The sequence below is a fragment of the Panthera leo genome, chromosome E1, assembly GCF_018350215.1.
Source record: "Panthera leo isolate Ple1 chromosome E1, P.leo_Ple1_pat1.1, whole genome shotgun sequence".
NCBI lineage: Eukaryota > Metazoa > Chordata > Mammalia > Carnivora > Felidae > Panthera > Panthera leo.
This window is the reverse complement of record NC_056692.1, coordinates 6,263,795-6,282,381: the sequence shown is the minus strand read 5'-3', so window position 1 is coordinate 6,282,381 and position 18,587 is coordinate 6,263,795. Positions and strand designations below refer to the sequence as shown.

At 43.5% G+C, this 18,587-nt stretch overlaps 1 long non-coding RNA gene across 2 annotated transcripts in view; it reads right to left on the bottom strand.

Moving 5' to 3' along the window:
- LOC122207071 overlaps nt 1–18,587 on the bottom strand; it is an 85,511-nt gene that overhangs the window by 32,175 nt on the left and 34,749 nt on the right. The window contains exon 3 of one of the 2 annotated variants that reach the window (XR_006196658.1): nt 12,293–12,490. The exons of the other annotated variant lie outside the window; for it this stretch is intronic. This is a non-coding gene — a long non-coding RNA (uncharacterized LOC122207071). Of the gene's footprint in view, nt 1–12,292; nt 12,491–18,587 lie in introns of those variants that run through there. 2 annotated transcript variants of the gene reach the window in all.

Below are 18,587 nucleotides of genomic sequence, written 5' to 3'. Positions count from 1 at the left end.
AAAAGGGGGAAGAAAGAGAGGGAGAGAGACAAAGAAACAGCCTCTTAACAACAGAGAACAACAGAGAACAAACAACCAGAAGGGAGCTGCACTGGGGCATGAGGTAACTCTGTATGTTAACTAAATGGAATTAAAATTAAAACTAAAAAAAAAAAAAAAAAAAAAAAAAGGAAATTCACAAAGGTTTTCAAGAAAAAAGAGAAAAAGATCTCTCTTCAGCTAAATACCCAACGTCATGCTCACAAATTCTACCGTCCACAAAACACTGGAACACGAACACGGGTCAGCCAAGTTCTTTGCCATTCTACAACAAGGACTGCCTTCTCTCCAGTGGTCCACTCACATGTTCCTCATTTCCATCTGACCCTCAACAGAAGTGGTCTTTATCATTCGTACTCCTACCAACGTTCTGTTCGTGACTATTTGCATTCTTCAGGAAGATGGACTCTTTCCCTCCAGCTCTCTTCTCTAAGTTCACGCCACAATTGCCGTCAACGGTCTGTCCGCTGCAGTGTAAACTTTTCTCAGCATGACCTTCAAAGCCTTCCGCCTGTACCAACCACCCACTTCCAAAGCTACCTCCTTATCTGTAGGTATTTTTTCACAGTAGCACAATTTTCTGTCTCAGTTCAGCTGCTATAACAAAGGACCACACTGGGTGGCTTGGACAACAACATTTATTTCTGGCAGTTCTGGAAGCTGGTGAGTCCAACGTCAAGGCACCAGCATATTTGGTGTCTGTTGGGAACCTGCTTCCTGATTCATACATGGCCAGCTTCTCATTTTATCCTTACACATGGTAAAAGGAAGGCAACACAGCTCTCTACAGGGTCCTCTTTATAAGGGCACTAACCCCATTCATGAGGGCCCCACCCTCATGACCTCATCACCTCCCTAAGGCCCCACCTCCAATTACCATCACATTGGGGTTAGGATTTCAATGTATGAAATTTGGGGGGGAACATATTCAGTCCACTGCACATCCACACAGGAAAAACTAGGGACTTCTTACTTCCATATATAGTGAAAAGTGTATGTTTGATTATGATAGTCAAAAATGAAAGTTAATCACTAGCAGGATGAAAAAATACAGAACTTTTAAATGGATAAGAAAAGAGGAGAATGAATGGTACATAAAATCAGCTTAAAAAATCAAAATAAATAAAGGGGAATCACAAAGTAAATTAAATAGTGAATATAAAGATGAGCATAATAAATTTAAGTATCATTATGTTAAACTGAATGGGAACAGGATGCATATCCCATCAAATGAGCCTGTCACCCTGAGCTAAAAAGCAAAACCCAGATATATGCTGTTTAAAGAGAACACTCCTAAAAATGGGGAAAAAAAAAACTGTTTAAAATAAGGGGATGAGCAAAGAGATGTCAAGCAAATACAAACAAAAAACAAAAAGCAAGAATGACAATATTAATATTGGACAGGGTGGGACTCAGGGTTAAAAGCACTGAACAGAGTAAGTTGGAATGTTGTATAATAATCAAAGGGCAACTTACAAAGAAGAAACAATGATCATAAACCTGAACATTCCATAAAAACATAGCACCTAAGTATGTAACATTAACTATCAGAGACCTAAAGAATCTTTGATTTAAAATAAAATCCTCTAAATTTTAAATGTGTCTCTTCCAAAATCAAACAGTTCCAGGATACAGAAAAATAAGGTTTTTGGACACAAAATAATTAAATAATACCTGAAGATATATATGTATATTTTTTTCCCCTCACATCCATGGACCCTTTACAGAAACCAATCACACACACCAAAAACGCTTCACAAATTCAAAGAGGCAGAGGGGTTTCACGTCATTTTCTCTAATCATAACCCAGGAAAAGTACAGATAAAAAGTGCTGAAAAACCTTTACTACTTGGAAATGAAGAAACACTCTTCTAAATAACTCTTGGATCAAAGAAATAGGAAACCAAAATTGAAATTATAAGCGAGTTAGATTTAAAAAAAAAAAGCAAAGAACCCATCATCAACATATGTATAGCAGTGGGAGCTATCCTCAAAGGAAAATGAACAGCCCCAAATGCTTTTATTACTGCAGATAAAAATTAGAGTTAATTCATTTTAAAATAGAAATAGAAAGGTAATAAATAAATCAACAAGTTTAATCTTGGGGGTGGAGGGGAATATAAACAATAAAAGAGGCAAAATTCTGACAACCCTAATCAGGAAAAAGGAAAACAGACTAACAAAAGTGAAATCAGCATCAAGAAATGAACACAATGGGGGTGCCTGGGTGGCTCAGTCAGTTGAGTGTCTGACTTTGGCTCAGGTCATGATCTCAGGGTTCATGGGTTCCATCTCCGTGTCAGGCTCTGTGCTGACAGCTCAGAGCTTGGAACTAATATGGAGTCTGTGTCTCCCCCTCTCTCTCTGCCCCTCCCTGACTTGTGCTCTCTCAAAATGAATAAACATTAAAAAACAAAAGTTTTTAATAAAAAAAAAAGAAACAGAGCACAAGGCACACAGAAGTAAATACAAAGAGTATAAGTAATCAATCATGAGATGTCTAAAACTGATGAAATTTACAATATGGAAAAAATAAAATTACTGAAAGGAATCTGCCTCCCCTCCCCGAGCAAAACAAAACACAAAACAAAACAAAACAAACAACAACAACAACAACAACAAACCCTGAAAACTTCTCAGGCTGAAGGGAATTGAAAATGTCTTCAAAGAATTTACCATCTAACAAGGTCCAGGGCTAAAAATGTATCAAGGTAAGAGGAGTCAAGGTATAAAGACTGAAAACTTAGAATGCATAAACTCTTCAAAGTTCTAATCCACTGTCTGAAAAAAAAAATTATATATATATATATATATATATATATATATATATATATATATATATATATATGCCAACATAACATATAAAGGAAAACAAACAAAACCAAGGAAAAAAAACACCCAATAAAGTACTCAGAAAAACAATTCCTAGGAATATTAAAAAAAATACCCTTCTTTCAACTTAAGTAGGATTTAGCTAAAGGATGCAAAATGATTTGATAAGAAGAAATCCAACTATGGGAATGCAAGCTGGTGCAGCCACTCTGGAAAACAGTATGGAGGTTCCTCAAAAAACTAAAAATAGAATTACCCTACGACCCACCAATTGCACTACCAGGCACTTCTCCATGGGATACAGCTGTGCTGTTTCGAAGGGACACATGCACCCCCATGTTTATAGCAGCACTATCGACAATAGCCAAAGTATCGAAAGAGCCCAAATGTCCATCGATGGATGAATGGATAAAGAAAATGTGGTATATGTATACAATGGAGTAGTACTCGGCAGTCAAAAAGAATGAAATCTTGCCATTTGCAACTACATGGATGGAACTGGAGGGTATTATGCTAAGCGAAATTAGAGAAAAACAAATATCATATGACTTCACTCATATGAGGACTTTAAGAGACAAAACAGATGAACATAAGGGAAGGGAAACAAAAATAATATAAAAACAGGGAGGGGAACAAAACAGAAGAGACTCATAAATATGGAGAACAAACTGAGGGTTACTGGAGGGGTTGTGGGAGGGGGGATGGGCTAAGTGGGTAAGGGGCACTAAGGAATCTACTCCTGAAATCATTGTTGCGCTATATGCTAACTAATTCGGATAAATTTAAAAAAATTAAAAAGGAAGAAATCCAAGTAGGTAATCTAATTAAACGCATCACGCACTTTTTTTCGGCAGTGGTTAGACCGCCGTTAACCTTAACACCTGTCACTAATAAGAAGAGGGAAAAAACGAGAAATGAAAGGATACTTCCTCAATATGACAAATTGCAAAATGCCACATAAGGACTACTACCCTCACGTTCCTCAGTAAAATCCTCTGCCTTTGTGTTGGGTACCCAATAAAGTGTCTGCTCAGGTGAACCGAATGCTGAATAGAGAGTGACTGGATGGCCCAGGCAGTCACGGCACAGGGTTTCAGAGGAGAGAGGCTCAGCAAGGCTGCACTGGTCAGGGATGGGGGAGAGGTCAGATTTAAGACATTTACAAAGCAAAGAGGAATGCCTTCCCCAGCAGGAATGGGACAGTTCTGAAACCGTTCTTTCCCGGGTGGGCACAGCGAGCCCCTGGAATTTCTCTTGGAAGGTGAGACGTACTGTGTTACATCTTAGGGATACTCATCTGAAAGGAGAATGGAAGCGAAACACAGAACCTACAAGCAAGATGAGCAATTAACAGTCTATATTTAATGGCTGAGGTCAAGGCCAGCAGTGGGGAGGGGTGGGAAGGGCAGGGGGTAAGGGGAGGAAGAATGAGCAGTCTAGGCTCTGGGGAAAGGCTACAGTTTCCCCCGACTTGGGCCCCACAGCCAACCCAGCACCAAGTCCTCCTGACCTTACACCCTACATGTCTCCCCAAACCCAAGCCCCTTCTCTTTGCCGCCCTCACCGGTACCCTCTCCCACCTAAGCTTTCTCAACTGCACCCGCCTGGAGGACTTCTCAAGTGTTTTCCACGTCTGCTCCAGTCCCTAAGACCCCTTTTTCAAACCAAAGCTTGGACGATGTTTAACTGAAAATATATTCTGTCTCTAGGTGTCTCTCTCTGCCTCTGTCTCTGTGTGTGTGTGTCTCTCTCACACACACAAAACACACACACACACACTCTCTCTCTCTCTCTCTCAATGAATATTTGCTGAGTTCTAGACATTGGAAATAGCAATTTTGATTTTCCTTCCCTCAAAGGGGTTCTATCTAGTAGATAAGTGAAAAGTAGGATATGTCAGCTCTGGGTAGCTATAATGAGCAGTGACCATGCAGGGGAGGTAGGAGAGGAGGACAGGGGGAGGCCCATTCTTTCAGACCCAATAGCCAGGGTGGCAGGTGAACTTCTACAGGTCCTAACTGCATTTTTACTAAGGCTGGAGGCACCGATGGATAGCAGAAGAACATCCACCTTCACGTTCTGAGAACTTTCCAGGCTCTCAAGGGGTCTACCAGGTTTGGGGAAGATTTCTAAAGCTGCAGCTTGATTTCAACCCTCCAACTCCATCTATGCTCTGGGCACAGAGGAGGAGATGATAAAATTCTTCTTAGGATCAAGTGATCAGGTTTGCCTTGCTAATTTTAGAATGTTAAAAAATGTTGGACCACAAGAATAGAAACTATATTGGAAACTACATTCCCAAATAGACCCTTTTTTAGGTAAATAAAAGTCACTTGGCTCTTAGTGACTGTATTACACATAGTTTCCTCGGATTTTTCTAGTACTGAACCCTTTGGAAATATATATAACTGGCTTAGAAAAATAAAATGTGGCGCACTCTGTCTATCCCTTTGTTGTTGTTGGTTTTTCCACTTCTAGGAGCTTTTATAAACAATTCTCAGGGCAATTTAAATTAAGTAGAAAGAGCCTCCAGCCTCTAGACTGACCTCAACTTTAATTCTAGAAAACTTATCACAGTCCAAAGGAGAGCATTAACCCACAGGGTTAATCCATGGGCATTCCTTGTCCCCCATTAAAACCAACTTTTGCCTACAGGTACGTAAATGAAATATGAATTTGGACATTTACTGTGTGAATGTCTCAGGAACTTTAAAAAATTACCCTATTGTACAAAAAAAGGGGGCGGGGTCCTTTCTCAGAGAGTTGGCATTGTGAAATGTAGACAACTTTGCAATAAAATTCAATATCCTGTTTTTATAGGCTATCCCCAAAAAAAGATCCTTTGTGAAGGATTTTCAAGTTCCAAGAGAAGAACCTTAGTAAAATGTAGGGTTTGAGTAAGAAAAAAAAAAAAAATGGAAGAGTTGCATTAAAACTCAGTAATAGCATTAAATATAAGGAAGTCTGGTCTATACGTCTATAAATTTCCCTTTAAAGATGGGAAACAAACACCAAAAATGCCAGGAGTTTGAACAAAGATGAATGCAGATGATGAAAAAGATGAGTCACCAGTGGAAATGCACATAGAAGCACACGGAAGGTTCTGAGGCAATTTTTTACAGATACGCAGCATTTCATAGAACAAACGTTACCTAAAAAACAGGTGTGTTTCTCCATGATGTGTGGAGAGGAGCGGTCATTTTTTTTTCCATTTCAGAAGCAGATCATTTTCTTGATTTAGAATTTTCTATTACCATTTTATCAGTAAAAAAGGTATGCCAAAAACAATTTGAATCAGCCATTGTAGAAGACTCCAGAACCGGTACAAAAGGACTGCTTTGGGATGGGTTTTTTGGGTTTTGTTTTTGTTTTTTTAACGTCAAACAAGCCTGCTTTTTGGGGTGAGGAACGTGTTCTTGACTGTGGTAATGACTGCACAATTCTGGAAATATCCTCAAAGCCATTCAATTATATGCTTTATATGAGGGAATTGTATTGAATGTGATTTGTGGATCGTGGACAGGCTCCAACGTAAGTGGTCAGAAGTCAAGGCTGGGCTGTGAGAGTTTCGAGGAACCGAGGGGGTTGTAGGGATGGGTTTTTAGCAGAGTAGACATCAGGATGGGTCAAGTGGGATGCAGGGACTGAATGGGGCCTTCATCACCCCGACCCCCTCCAGCTTGTCTGCTTCTGTTCCCGGAAGGTCTGCTCACTGTCCCCCTTTCCACAAACTGGTCTTCCTAGTTGCCAACGTGTCCTGATTGATCTTGTCTCTCTTGTTTGTATATAATATTGAATTGGATTATGGAAGTAACTACTACCTATAATATTTCTTTTTTTAAAGCTCTTGATTCCCAGGGTGCCTGGGTGGCTCAGTTGGTTAAGCAAGCATCTGACTTTGACTCAGGTCATGATCTCACAGTTTGTGAGTTCGAGACCCACGTTGAGCTCTGTGCTGACAGCTCAGGGCCTGGAGCCTGCTTCGGATTCTGTGTCTCCCTCTCTGCCCTCCCCTGCCCTCGCTCTGTTTTTTCTCTCTCAAAAATAAATAAAAGTTAAAATCAATCAATCAATCAATCAATCAATAAAAGCTCTTGATTCCCTAGCTAACCTTTAAAAATCTTTTATCACTTTGGTTTTTTGTTTGGTTTTGTTTTGCTCTAATGAGAAACTACATTGCCTTTTTTTTCTCCCGCTGGGCAAGAGTGTAGTGTGTGTGTGTGTGTGTGTGTGTGTGTGTGTGTGTGTGTGTGTGTGTTTCAGGAAAGCTCGATTGTAGAACCATGCCATAGTAAACATCTCAGAGCTTGGCTTTTTTTTTTTTTTAATCTACAAGCAGGTTATGTCAGTTGTGGAGTTTAGTCAGGAAAACTGAAACAGGCCATTGTCTTGATTTAAAACATGTCAGAATTATTTGTGGGCCTCGGATACTTGTCAGGGACTGTGAATATTTGAGCTTGGGCCACATGAAATTCACTTCACATCATACTCAAACTTCTTAGACATGATTCCTCCTTAAATAGGACCATTCTTTCAAAATCCAGAGTGCAAACTCAGAAAACGGTCTCCAGCAAAGGGAGAGTACTTGCAAGGTCAAAGAGACTCAATGTCATAGACATCTATGGTAGTGAACTTGCTTTGTAAATCTCTGCCATGTAAATGAAGTCACTGAGCTTACTGGAAAGTGTGGCTAAAACCCCCTATTTTGTAAGATTATGGTAGATTTGTTGGAAGGGTAATGAGAGACTCTCCTCCTTTCCTCCCTCCCTCCTCCATCCAGAACAAACTGGCTCTGAGAGAAGCCCTCCCCATCATTTCATTAAGTCCTTTTCTTTTCTTTTTTTTCTTTTCTTTTCTTCCTTTTTTTTCCCCCCAGCATGAGCTCATTGCTTTCAGTTAACTAGTAATAAATGATTTGTTAGCAGCAACTTACATCATTGCCTTATAAATAACCACCAACTGCTACATTTGACTTCCTCGAAATGTTGACTCAGATGCTGGATGCCCACAAGGGTACCGGTCTGCAACCTTTCACTCTCTTGATGCCAGACAAGCCCACAGAGCCTGCCCAGGAGATGGGCGGCACCACACTGCACAGATAACGGACCACTTCAGATAGCATCGCTATGCCCTGGGGAGCAAAGACGAAAGCAGGGTGGACCATGTTCCTGGGGTCATGCGGCCCCCACAGGTCTTCCCCCACTGATTCCGCAGTGAGTGAAGAACCTCCTGTCCCATGATCAGAGCCCTTCACGTATGGAGTCCTTACAGGCTGCTCTCAGGAGCCTCCAAATGTAAGAGGCAGAGTTTTCCCACTGCCAGTCACTCAGGTGACAGTGTCATCTGTCCCACACAGAGCAGTAAGAATGCCCCTCCTCTCTGCCACCTGCTTGTGAGGAAGAGTAATTGTATCTGCAAAGCAAGTGCTAGGATTGGAGGGTTTAAGAGGGCAGCATAGGGCTCTCTGGCTTAATCTGATCATCTGATGATGCCCACGCTTTATCAGAAAGAATTATTTTTTAGCTCAAATGTAAAGAAAGGAGGCTGAGGGGCACCTGGGTGGCTCCGTCGGTTAAGTGTCTGACTTCGGCTCAGGTCATGACCTCATAGTTTGTGGGTTCAAGCCCCGCATCAGGCTCTGTGCTGACAGCTCGGAGCCTGCAGTCTGCTTCAGATTCCGTGTCTCCCACTCTCTCTGCCTCTCCCCCACTCACACACTCTCTCTCTCTCTCAAAAATAAATAAACATTAAAAAATTGAAAAGAGAGAAAGAGAGGGAGAGAGGGAAGGAGGGAGGGAGGGAGGGAGGGAGGGAGGCTGAAAGCTGAAAGACCTGAGCTTGATGTCTACTCTTTACTAACCAAGGCTCTCAGTAAGCTTACTCCAACTTGGTAAAGGCACACAAGCTCCTGACAGTTTTCCTCAATACAGTCAATTCAGATCACCTAAAAAGCCTCTCTTTACCTGTCTCACAGCCTTGTTGGAGGGATCAAGTGAGAGCACAAACGTGCTCTGAAGCACTGTACAAACGTTACGTATGTAGACCACTCACCCGCCAGCCCAAAGCCATTCCCAGCACATGGGTGTAGGACGCCTAGCCCTGGATTCGTATCTTCCACCCTGTGGTAGACTGAATTATTCACTCCAATCCCTTACCCCTTCCTGCATCCATTTCCTTCACCATATAACTTTGCAGTTCCTCCAAATGAAGTCACAAGATATTTCGCTTAGGCTGACCAACCCATCCTGGTTTTCCCAGGACTGAGACACTTCCCAGGATGTAGCTTTCAATACCTAAGACCAGGAAAGCCTGTGGCAAACCCAGATGGGCTAGTTAGAATAGAAGACTTTCCTACCTTTTGTTACCTTCAAGCTTGGCCATGTAACTTGCTTTGACAATTAAATCAGAGCAGAAATGACACACAAGCACTGTTTGAGATATGCATGGGTGGTGATATTGTGAGACCCCGCCCCTCTGCCATTACTATGAGAAGAGCATCCTTTTCCGGAGCAGCTGCTGCTCCTTCCAGAATGAACATGTGCAAAACAGACCTAAGCACAACCAACAGGAAGAAACCAAGCCCAGGGGGACCCTTCTAGATACAGCTTCAATCAGCCAACTCCAACTGATCCACCACTATGTGAGTCAGAATCAGTGGTGGTTGTTTTAAGCCACTGAATACTGAGGTCGTTTGTTACAAGGCAAGAGCTGACTGATATACACATGGTTTCTTTGATCCCAGACCATCTTTTGTTTTCTCTACCCTCGGCTACGAGTCCCACATTCTACCTCAGTTGGGGAGGGCAGTTAAGTCCTGCTTTGGTGGCACAGACCTCTCAGCAATCCCCTATTGTACAGAAGGAAAGTGGCAACCTGACAATTACTTGCTTTATAAAATAGTAGGAAGAACATTATGCATGGGGTGAAAACATCGAAGACACTAATTGGTGGTATAATATATCTCCCTCAAAGGATGATCTGGATATTAGAAATTGACACGTCAAAGGAATAAGCTTGTGATTTAAAAACAAATTCAAGGGGCACCTGGGTGGCTCGGTTGGTTAAGCATCTGACTTCAGCTCAGGTCATAATCTCGTGGTTCGTGGGTTCGAGCTCCGCATCGGACTCTGTGCTGACAGCTCGGAGCCTGGAGCCTGCTTCAGATTCTGTGTCTCCCTCTCTCTTTGCCCCTCCCCTGCTCACGCTCTGTCTCTCTCTAAATATTAAAAAAATAATAAAAATTAAAACAAAAATCAAAAAACAAAAATAAAGGATGGGGGACACATACCTGGCACTCCCATTCCATATCCCTCTACAAAGACCTAAGAAATACAAAATACGGGAAATTCTTCATGACCACTAGAAGCCGTAAACAGAAGTTGTCTGTCCCTGAAATGTTCATTTTCTCAGATTTTCAAAATATCCCTTTTTCCTCCTACAGTGCATACAGATTTCTAAAACTTGTGCTTCACTTCTCTTACGTGTCACTTTCGTGGTGCCAATTTTAGCTTTCCTAAAAAGCAAATTCTTAAAAGTCTTCTGATACATAGCAAGCACACAATACAACTAATGAGTATGGCTATGTACTTATTAAAACCAGGCCTTGAATGTATATGAAGTAAGTTGTTGAGATGTTCACGACATAGAGAAAAAGTAGGTGATAAAACACTCTGATCACATTTGGGGGAACTACCCAAGTGTGCACACAGACGCACAGGCAAGTGAAAATTATATATGGTTATCGCCTGCAGCTATAAAAGTATGTCATATATCTTTTCACAATAACTATGCATTTGTAGTACTGGGGAAATAAATTAAGAAAAACAAAGCATTTTATATTTATTTTTTAAATTTTATTTGAAAGAGAGAATGTGTGTGCAAGTTGGGGGGGGGGGGGAGAGAGAGAGAGAGAGAGAGAGAGAGAGAGAGAGAGAGAGAGAGAGAGAGAGAGAGAGGGAAAATATCCCAAGCAGGCTCCAAGCTTAGCACGGAGCCTGAATGTGGGGCTTGATCCCATCACCTTGGGATCATAACCTGAGCCGAAATCAAGAGTCAGATGCTTAACCAGCTGAGCCATCCAGGTGCCCCAAGAAAACCAAAGCATTTTATTTATTTTTTTATTTTTAATTTTTTGATGTTTACTTATTTATGAGAGAGAGAGAGAGAGAGAGAGAGAGAGAGAGAGAGAGAGAGAGAGAGAGAGAGAAACAGAGCACTAGCAGGGAAGAGGCAGAGAGAGAGGGAGACACAGAATCTGAAGCAGGCTTCGGGCTCTGAGCTGTCAGCACAGAGCCCGACGCGGGGCTCGAACTCACAAACCGTGAGATCATGACCTGAGCCGAAGTCAGATGCTCAACCGAGTCGCCCAGGCACCCCAAAAACAAAGCCATTTTAAAGAGTTAAAGCTTAACCTTCTGCTCTACTCTTCCCCATGACTCCTACAGGCAGGGAACCTTCCTGCTCACCTGCCAGCTGTGCCCAGCCAGGTCTCTCTCTTGAGCTCCCTTTTCCTCAACCTCCCCCAAGTGGTCCTTGTGTTGTCACTCCATAGCTAGACGGGGCTCAGAGCTTAGGCTCCCTCAAGCTCCTAGATGGGATTAAAACCCTCCAGCAATTGCTAAATAGCCTCTCTCATGGGACTGGCAGGTAGAGATTTTCCTGGGCATGTGTGGCATCCATCTGAGGAATGGAGAATCCACTGTCAAGAAATCAAACCAAGACCTTTGTCTTCCAAGGAGTGCGTGTGTGTGTGTGCGCGCGTGTGTTAGGATTAAGTCAGTGTCATAGAAAATTGTTAACATTGGCTTTGTTTCTGGGTTATTGGAGCCTTAACAAAGGAAAAAAATCTGTAAAGGCTCAGCTTCATTGTGTAAAGACACACAAATTACAGGCACTTATGTGATCTGGTCACCATTCATTCGTAAAAGCGTTCCAGCACAATAACAATTATCCATATTGTTAAATATGTGGATGTTGCCAGATTAACTGTGCTGTAAATTTTAATTAATTGCAACACAAAACTGTTGGCTTGGGCTCAGTCATCATGATCGGCTGTTCCTGAAGCATTACCATCCGCTCCCATCTCTGAGGATCTTCAGAGAACATTGGTCAGGGCGGCATGATGGGTCCAAATGCACTTAATCACTCTTGGCGCGATTATCACTACGGGTACCAGTCTGGTAAGTTTCCCCAAATCTTAAATAACAAAGTTATAATAATTCTTAAAAAGCTAAAGTGCATCTCTTATTGTTTCTGACAAGTCTCCCCATTCCTTATTGTTCATTTTGCACCAATATACCAACCAGATGGCTTATATTCATCTTATTTACACTATTTTTTCCAGCCAAACAATATTAATCCAAAAGTATAAACTGATCCATGTAAACTTCTTGCTGCCCAAGACCTACAGCAGCCTGTTCTCTTGTTTCTTGCTCCCGGTTGGGTCACCTTGTGGTCCTCTGTCCATCTGTCCAGACTCTTCATCCTCAGACCTGTTTCATCCTTCTCCAGGGTCTATGCCCCTTTCCAGTGAAGCCTCAGTGGGTGGTCCTCAGAGCCCAGGCCTGGAACCTTCTCTTCTGCAGAACGTTTCCTTGTCTTGATGTGGCTGTTAAAAAGACTGTTTGCTGAAATAGAATCACCCACATGTATAGAAGTCCTGACCCAGCAGACGGATGACTGTGGAACTTAAATGGCCCAGAATGGGGTCTATTTACTGACCCCATTAATATGCTGCTTCATCAGTCAATCACTGCGTATTTGCTGAAAGGCTAAGAGGTGCCTCATGTTTTGCTCAGATTCTTGGGAATGCTACAAAAGCAGAGGTCCTACACTTGAGGGGCATAGCGCATATACATAGTTGGAAAGGGGGGAGTTGATGTGGGCAGAGGAATCTGTAAGAAGCAAATAGAGAAAAAAATCACACACACACACACACACACACACACACACACACACACCCTCAGTTGGGGCTACTCTGGGTACAGTAAGATGCAGGGCAGCCAGAATGATGTGAGGGCAGCAGGTCAAGAGAAGACAGATCCGACTGGACTCTGAAAGATGGATGGCTAAGATTCAGATAGGAACCCGAGAGGAGTCTGATCTCATAAAAGGTGAAAAGAAAATCATGGCAGAGTCTCTGGGAGAGGAGCGTTACAGGACACACTGAGAATTCTGTCTTCAAAAGGTTTCTCCGATAGTTCTTTACATACCATGGTGGAGGGGAAGAATTAGGGAAGGCAGCATGAGACACGTCCCTACTGGGAAAGCTCCCAAGCCTGGTGTCACTAACCTCCTCAAACTCTGTCTCTAAGCATTCGTGAAGCAATGTGATTGGAGTTTTTACAAAACACCACACAACATAGGGCTTTGGCATTAAAAAGGGGGCAGGAGGCAGTCCTCTGCATCCTTCATGTTCCCAAAGCTAGTAGGTGAATACACCTCATCTGCAGGGAAGATTACTTATATGAATTGTCCTTTTAGGGTCTCTTCCATGAATTTTCTTCATTGAAAAGCCATCTCGGGGCGCCTGAGTGGCTCAGTCGGTTAAGCGTCTGACTTCAGCTCAGGTCATGATCTCATGACCTCTGTGCTGACAGCCTGGAGCCTAGAGCCTGCCTCGGATTCTGTGTCTCCTTCTCTCTGTCTCTGCCCCTCCCCAGCTCGCACTCTGTCTCCCTCTCAAAAATAAACATTAAAAAAATTTTTTTTAAAAAAGAAAAACCATCTCAAGAGTTCCCCAGCAAAAGATAACAGGGATTTCAGGGATACAAGGGAATAGGATTTTCAACGTAACCAACGTTGCTTGCAGTTAAGAGACATCCATGTAAAACTAAATCCAAGCACTCCCTGATATGAAGAGTAGAGGGAAGGAGGAACCATTTGAAAAAAATATGCCACCGAAGAAAATATAAGCAAAAGAGAGAGAGAGAGAGAGAGAGGGAGAGAGAGAGAGAGAGAGAGAGGGAGAGACAGAGAGACATAATATAGGAACCCCTTGGGAAACCAGATAAAGATAAAACACTGATCAAGATGATGACACATTGCTGACACTTCACTAAGCAGAACTGCCGGGAAGTGGATTTTTTTCCCCTCCTGTTAGCTGTTCCTCCTAAAGCTAAGGAACATCCTAAAATTGTTCAGAATTCCAGACCCTCAAACAGGTAGCTCTTCTTGCTAATTAGGACCCTCCTGCATCTGGCTCTCTCTTACCCATCTGCCTGTATCTCCCACAAACCCCAAGCCCCACCTGACTCTATCATCCATCCAACCAGGTTTCTCCCATGGCTCTATCTGTGCTCTGCTTTGATCTCCAATGCTCAGCTCCCCTCTTCAAAGCGGCTTACTCACTCTATTCTGCCCATCTAAAGCAGTCCCACTGAGGTCCAGCTTTCTCAGGAAGTCACCCCAGCCTGCCCACCACAGCTGACGCCGGGTGAAGGCATCCTGCCTCAAGGCACAAAGAGCACAGGTTCCAAAGATCCCAGTACTGTGGAGCTCAGCATCAGTCTTCATTCAGTACCAGTCCCGTGCATACATCTCCCGAAGGCATCACCGAATAGGGAAACAGAGAGAAATAAACCTTGAACATTGAACAGTCTTGAGTTTGCTGGGTTTTGCCAATCTTGCACACGGTTTATTGCCAAATGAGAAACTGAACTAGGTCCTTAGTTAAGCCCGCTTCAAATCTACTACACTGCTCTTTGCTCTGGATTTAGAGAGAAGCTATAAGCAAATATGTCCTTTCTTTCCCCTTCAAGAAAAGCAACAGTCAGATGGCTAAAGACTATTTGTCAAGGACTGTGGTGAAACCTTAAGAGCGAACATTACAAATCAAAGAAAACGGGGCCCTGTGATAATGCAGCGACTTCAGAGGGCTGCAGGATGCTACGACGCGCAGCATTCGCCGACCACTGGGAGGTCAACCAGCAAACACCGGGAAGTGGAGCAGACGTAGAGGAGATTTTGCCCAGCCTGCGAGCAAGGGCCTGGAAAGAGAGAGGCTTGATAAAGAAGGCCTCGTCAAGAGGGAGAGAAGCATTATGTCAATATTTAGACTACCCCAGAGAGACGGATGGAACCTGGAAGAGGATGCAGATTTGTGGTCCAGAAAGAAAGCTCTAAGCCACCCTCAGCTCGGCAGGAAAGGAAGCGAGCGGGCTGGTCCACACTGAGGCCTCAGGCTACCCTGAAGGAGGTCAAGTAACAATACCCTGGGGTGAGTCTGCACCTCCCAGACCTCCTCCGACTCAGTACAGTCTCTTTTGGCCTCGTGACTAGCAAACTTCACTGTCTTTGGAGGCGATGCTTGGCTCATGGAGCTTAAGATACTGCAACTTGGGGTTTCCCTGGAGCTGTTTCCTCCTACAAGTATCTGCGAAGACTGTAAACAGCAGCCACTGTATCTTGACCCTGGTATTAACGCTCCAAATATTGTTCTGGCATCTTCAGTACGGGGTTGGTACCAAAGAGGGCTCTGGGTGGCACGTGCCACAGCATCCTTAGACGGGCTGGCTGTTGTCCGCAGAGGGGCCAGGCCTCCGAGCAAAGCCACACAGGCTGGCCACCCGGGGCAGAGTTCTGTAAGAACGAGCCCGTGATGAAACCACTATAAATCTCTGTTTAAAAAACCCTTGTTAAGTTTTCTGTTTTGTTTTGTTTTGTTTAAATGTTGTTTAAACATCTTCGGTCCTGGAAGAGAGGCGAGGCCTGGGTCCCTCAGTTCTGAGGAACTTCTGGACTACAGCTGAGCGTGTCCGATGAAGTATGAGAATCTCAATAAAGAAAACATTAAACAGAAACTAAGTGTTTAATGTAAAAACCTGGCAGCTGTGTGTTCATTTTACTTAGTATCTACCTGCCGAGAGACAAAGGTTTTCCCTTTGTTTTGGTTGGAAAATTCCTCTCTTCTCATTAGAAAAACACTGTCAGTGAGGTTCATTTTTTTTTCCCCCAGGATAGAGACACATCTCCCTAAATGTCATGTGTCCTATTTGGGCACCTCGGAGAAAATATGCAGGCCGTCTCAGGGAACACAGGAGCATAATTAAGGGACAATTAATATCTACTCTGACTTAACCTTTATCAGTCGAATGGGAAAAAAAGCATCCACAGTTAAGGGAGAAAAACAAACCATATACAGGCAGCTTTAAGGATAAAATCAAAACAGTGTAAAACCTTCATGACCTTGAAGGTCCAAGCATGACCTTGAAGGTCCAAATTAGAGTCCGTGCCAAGAACAGCATCCAGTGTGCATAGAGTCGGTAACTGTTGAATGAAAGAGAGGTTGAAGCTTGAGAATAAAATAGGTGATGTCGTATTTTATTGAGGACCCACCGCAGGAAAAAACAGGGAAGCGTTCCCTCACCGTGAGATTAGGACCGCGTGAGGTTTTTGGAGAACACTACATATACCTTCACACATAGAAACGCTTCCCAAATGCTTTCATGTTGAGGCAAAAACAGGGGATACGAAAACCACGACACTGGGTTAGATGAAATGGAATCCACACAAAGGCAACCAGCCCAGGACCTGAAGCCGTACCAGTCACTCCAGGAGCTAAGTGTCCTGACAAGTCTCTTGTCACCTCTTTCTGGACCCCAGTATGCCAAGTTCACTGTCTGGAAAGCCCTAAAATATGGTGGGCTTTCACGTCTCTGCTTTTCATTTTTGTAGCGGTTCCTCCTTAAGGAAACAAGTTACAATATCTGGGTGCCTGGGGCCGCATCACCACTCAACGGGGGCTTCTCCTAACTGCAGACAAAATCTCTCAGAGGAAATAAATTATCATGAAACCAAATCTAAAATCGTATCTGCCCCAGCATTATTCTAGTAATTTCCACCCGCCCCACCCCAACCAACCAATTGGTTGAACAGAACATTTTTACCAAGCAGAACATGAGGCCGCTTCTACTTGTGGCTTTCTATTTCAGCCTGAGTTTTTGTGCTGGGGGCTCGCTCAGGCCATCACTGGTTCATGCCCAAATTAGCATCAGGTTTTGGTTTTGTTTTGTTTTTTAATATTTATTTATTTTGGGGAGTGTGCAAACGGGGGAGGGGTAGAGAGAGGGGGACAGAGAATTCGAAGCAGGCTCTGCGGTGACAGGCTGACAGCAGAGGGACGATGTGGGGCTCGAACTCATGAACCGTGAGATTGCGACCTGAGCCGAAGTCGGAAGCTCAACCGACTGAGCCACCCAGGTGCCCCAGCCTCAGTTTTAACAAAGATGTTCACCAAGAACCAACCTCCTCTTCCTCTGGCATCTAGCCTGGCCTCGCTTCCCAGAAGCTTTCTTGCAGTTAACCTGGTCCCTTGGCTGGGTTCTCACTGACGCAAAGCGAATGGTGATCGTGGGACCGCGTCTTAAAACAATTAAGAAAAAGGCGTGCCTCCTCTCTGCTCTCTATAGCATGGGCTCCATTGAGATGCCAGGATGGGATGTATCTGGGACCTTGAATCACCATGTGGAGACATGGCCCGCCAACCAGTAACTGTCATGCAAGTGAAAGATAAATTTCTACTGTCTTTGAGCCTTTGGACAATCTGGGTTCTGTCCAGCAACTATCTAATGCAACTCCTCTCAGCCTTGGATCTACAAAGCCCCACTCTCTGAGCCCCTTCCAGTAATTCCTTGCTCCCTGGGCCTCTCACACAACAGCATTTTGTCCACAGTATGTCCTGGACCCAAGAGCCTAGTGATCGGATGGGCCACAAAGGGTGACCGCCACAGTCACCCCTCCGTTACCTGGGCCAGACCAAAAGTCCCGGCCTCCTGGCTCCACGGACTGACAGCTTTATCCGAGGCCCATTCAAATGAGTGGAATCTCCCATCTGCTTTATTGGCCGACACCATAAAACGTCCTGACCTCAAATGAATTTTATGTATTTCTACAAACATAACATTTCTTGCCATTGTTTAATTTGAGATGTCTCGGGGATTTATTAATAGTTTCATAAAGATATTTTCTGTTTTATCTGACTGAAGTATTTGCCTAGGATAAAAAATATTCTTTTTTCCATGCATTTTTTATTCTCTATTTGCTCTTGGCATGCATGAGGCATTAACCCCACGCTTGACTCAAAGCCCAGGTAGAAAACTCATTCCTAGGAACACAAAGCGAGCAGGTCAGGCCCCAGAAGAAAGGAAATGAACACAAAAAGATGATTGTTTTTCATAGGATCATGGTAAAAATGAAAATCCGTTAGGAGCAAGCTGGAAAGAGGGATCAGGATCACCTAAGCCAACACTGCTCACGGGGCCGGGCATCACACGAGAGCCTGTTAGAAATGCAGATTCTCAGGCCTTCCCACCGACCTCCAGAATCAGAATCTGCCTTTTCACAAAACCCCCATGGGATCTGTGAGTATATCCAACTGTCAGAAGAACTGGTCCAAGCAGTACAAAGACCTGGTTGTATAATTCTGCCCTTCAAATCATTTCCTATCGGGCACCTTTAATTTGAGTAAGGAAAAAAAAAATCAAGGCCAATTCTCAATACAGCTTGACTGATTCCACTGAGGCCGAACACTTTTCTGACGCACAGGTCTAACAAGCCTCCCTGTGAGAAACTTACATTCTGCATCTGCACATTAAAATTACTTCCATTTAAAAATGCAAAAGGACTAATTGAATGCTGGAGGGGTCACTGGTTTCCCATCTCTGTTGTCTAGGGGAACTTGAGGGAAGTGTGGATCAGAGCTGGGGGGGGGAGGGGCA